The sequence below is a fragment of the Saccostrea echinata genome, unplaced genomic scaffold (genome assembly GCF_033153115.1).
Source record: "Saccostrea echinata isolate AGI-Se365-2 ecotype Australia unplaced genomic scaffold, CSIRO_AGI_Sech_v1 ptg000036l, whole genome shotgun sequence".
NCBI classification, from domain to species: domain Eukaryota; kingdom Metazoa; phylum Mollusca; class Bivalvia; order Ostreida; family Ostreidae; genus Saccostrea; species Saccostrea echinata.
The window spans coordinates 5305560-5309502 of NW_026889785.1; the positions used below are offsets into that span (position 1 = coordinate 5305560).

General features: G+C 33.6%; 1 pseudogene; it reads right to left on the bottom strand.

Annotated features, from left to right (window-relative positions):
* Positions 1-704: 704 nt before the first annotated feature.
* LOC133199791 (uncharacterized) lies at positions 705-3390 on the bottom strand (annotated as a pseudogene).
* Between the last annotated feature and the right edge of the window lie 553 nt (positions 3391-3943).

Here is a 3943-nt window from a genome sequence, read left to right on the forward strand (position 1 = left end):
TAATTCGCGGCCTTGAGGGCTATTATATCATACATGACCCCGAGGGTTATGTTGGTTTGCTCTGACCTTTCTCCCCAAAGGGTCAGAAGGGCAGAGCGACTTTCCATTGCCAGTTGGATCCCTCTTCAAGACGTAGTGCTTGTTTTTGCGAGCTCACCAATCTGAAAAAAGTAATGTCTGCATTAATATTGAATTTTAAAACTCTATTTTAAGAGAAATAGAAAAATCTATTGTTCTTGTATTCACACAATGTTTTACTCTCATATATAGTTAGATTTTTTTAGTTTTACAACCCCCATATACTTACTTTTTTAAAATTTTGCGAAAAAGTCGAAAAATGGGAAAAGATTACAGACAGACAACGCCGGACAAAATGTGATCAGAAAAGCTCACCTGATTCTTCGGCTCAGGTGAGCTAATTATATAATAACAATAAAATAATTAACAAGTTGTACATAGGTGTCATATCTATGACTAAAGAAATATGAGAATAAATAAATGTACATTCTTCATAGTAATATTTCTATTACTGTTAAAACTCACCATTTTAAAGAGAAACCATCAAATTTCAAACTATAATGAAACATTGGAACCTTTGAAAAATATAAACAAAATATGCATGACAAAATTGAATTATAGAATTACTGGGAGATAGAAATACATTTAATTTACTTTTTGGCAACTTAAAAAAAATCCCACTTTTCTCAATAGTAAGAAGAAGCTACCTGCACTATCAAAACATTTTCACCAATATCACAACAAACAATACATATACCCAATACTGGTATTTTGTTAAGCCAAGATCCAGGCAAAGTCAGTCTCTTTAACAGTTTATCAAAGCGCTCCATTTTTGCTGCATGTTGCTTTTTCATTTCCTCAATCATCTCATCACCTTGAGCTGTTAGTTTTTCAAAGACGTTGATAAAGTACCTTTTTTCAAGTTTTTTTTTTTTTTTTTTTTTTTAGAATCAAAGTCGCTATGATCAGTCTGGCTATTTAAGGTTTTTCTCTTAGGGATGTTGATGGCAAAACGGCCTCACTGGGACTTGCATCAGATTTGGGACTGTTTATTGTCCCTTTTGAGCTGTCGTACGTTATTTTTGCAGTTGTAGTGGCCCTATTACCGTACAATGAGTTGAACTCTTCGAAATATTTCCAAGTTGTCTTCTTGTTTCCAGTTTTTTGATTGTCATCAACAACTTTTTTATACGTTTTTTTTTTTTAAATTCCACTTGTTTTTAACTTGATTTATTGTAACAGGAACTTTGTGAGAGTTAAGGGTCTTTGTTATTTGTGCCCAAAAAATGTCATGATTTTTGACATCTTGAAACTTGTCTTCCATCTCTGATCTTATCGATATTAGATCCTTCTCTTCATTGTCTTTCCAAGTATGGATCTGCATAAAAATGCTTGTTACAAGAAAGACAATGAGAATTATTTACTTGAAAAATGTAGTATCCCATTTCATGTGTGTTATTGATGAATCAAATTTACAATTGGTTGAGAAGAAAATGTGAATCATGATTTGAAAATTCACTTGCATAAACTTTCTATTCAATGTTAACAGTAAGCCAAAATTTAGTACCTTTTCAGCTTTAGGTACTAGTGTGTTACAATCCTCATCTTCAGGGGAACAAACTGCATTGTTACCGTAACTGCTAGAATTGGGTTGCTCTTTAGAAATTGCAGCTTTATAGATTTCCTCCTTAAGAGCTGGGTCTGAAATGTAAAGAAATAACCATGCTGTAACAAAGTGCAGAGCAAAATTCTTAAAAAAAAAAATAGTGAATTAAATGGAAAACGTTTCTGCCTCATTGGGAAATGAAAAAAATGTATCTCTTTGATTGAACAAAATGATAGAAGCAAGTATTTGTGAGTGTAGTACTAGTTGACTGACGCACACAATTTACAGTTACATGTACTAAATACCAGGGTTGGCAAAAAACTGGGAAATACTTATATTTCCCAGGACAGTGGGAAATACTGGTAATTACAGGGAATTACTGGTATTTCCCGGGAAATACTGGGAAATAAGAAATAGCTACATATTTCATTCATATTGGCATGTAGTACCCCTTGTTGGTTAGGATATCTTTCGTCGTTATTGTTACTTTAAGCTTTGCAGCTTATCAGTATATACCATATGATACAAACAGATACAGTACAGAAATGGATAATAATATCAAACCTAAGAAGCCTTTCAGTTCTACTCAAGGTAATTATCTCTCAAAACAGGAGCACAAAACTGTCCAGAGCAATTTGTTAAAACATGATTGATTGTAATAACTCCATAACTCCAGTGTTTAAGGAAGGATTAAAATGAGTTTGTTTTGTTCTTGGATTTATAATTAGGTCTTAATAAACTAATAATTTTACAAAACTGAAAAGAAACTTGAATTGGAAAACTTCAGTTTCATACAGCCAGGGAAATGTTTCAGAGTGCATATGGGTTTGGGACCTGGAGTAGTGATACATTCTGAATATGTTAAATTGCAATTTAAGACATATTCCATATTATTCATCTTCTATTTCTAAACCCGCTTCCAATAAAATCCGTCTCCCTGGGACACAGATTCCGTGCCTCCACATGGGTTTCTATGAGTGAGGATTCCTAACTTTCAGACTCCGTGTCCGTGTCTTGGACATGCAGAATCCGTACGGTTTTTTAAAAACTCGTGCGGGTTCCGTGCCTATTCCGCCTCAAAATTTCGTACAGGATGGTACGAGTTCGATACACATATACAGTGCAACTTTCAATTAGACAATTTTATTTTGAAAGCAATTCTTTTTTAATGTCTATTCACATGTTAACAATTTATTTTAACAGGTCCTTTTAATACATCAATTCATGTGTTGACAGTTTATTTTTTTTCTTGTTATTTTTTATTATATTTTTGTTGGTGTTTTTTTTGTTCTTAATATTTAACAACTTAAAAAATAAAAATCAGTCACTCTCGGTCAAAAGTTATCACTGTCACATTGCAAGGAAATAAACTGTTTAATAAATGAACGAGGAGATATGTGCATGTCTTCTTTTATAATAAACAGTGTTAAGTTATATAGTCCTACATTTCATTATAATTAAATGAAAATTACGAAAAAATCAAACTTACAGTCCTGTTTCGTGCGTATTGGACGCCATCTTGAAGTCGACTGAACCTACCGCATGGCTTGGTTAGATCGGGTGAAGTTCATAAGGTCATGTGACGTAACTTGAGTAAAAACTACCAGTGTTCGGTTGCAACTCTAGTACGTACTCGGGTGCGAACCGAAGTCGCCGATGATGATGGTTAGTAGAAGAATTAAACAATGGTTAGGTTCTAAAAAATTCTAATAAAACTCCTACTCGCCGTGGGCATTACATGTACCAACGACCAATATCACTCCCATTTGGGATTTTGCAAGGAGTTATTTGCTACCATATTGAACATATGTTTTAATTCAACAGACAACAGAAGTCCTTGAAACCCCGAACTCAAAACAGAGAATCATCACCATTGGCGACAGGTCGGGTGAAGTAGACATCAAAATGTGGGGTGATAGTAAAGTCAACCTTGTTACAAGGTTGCAATGCTCTGTTAAGCTGCTGTGAACATATATAATGGAAGAGTATCATTAAATTCAAGTGTGTCCACCACAGTGGAGGCATATTTTAATATTTGAATAATAAAGTGACATCAGGGCTTAATAACCCTTGCATTCAGATAGTGTAAAAGGACCATGTCCCAATTGAAAGTTTACTCTTTTTTCCTCCAAAGGTTAGGTACAAACTTCCAATTGGTATGCAGATTGAATTTTTCAGTGCTTTTTATCTTTTGAAAAACTTAAATGTTGAGATATTTTTTGATTCATAAAGATGTGAATAGGGATTAAGCACTCAAAGTAACTGTAACTCTATATTTAACATGTTTAACAGTAAAACTTAATTAAAGACATCAATATT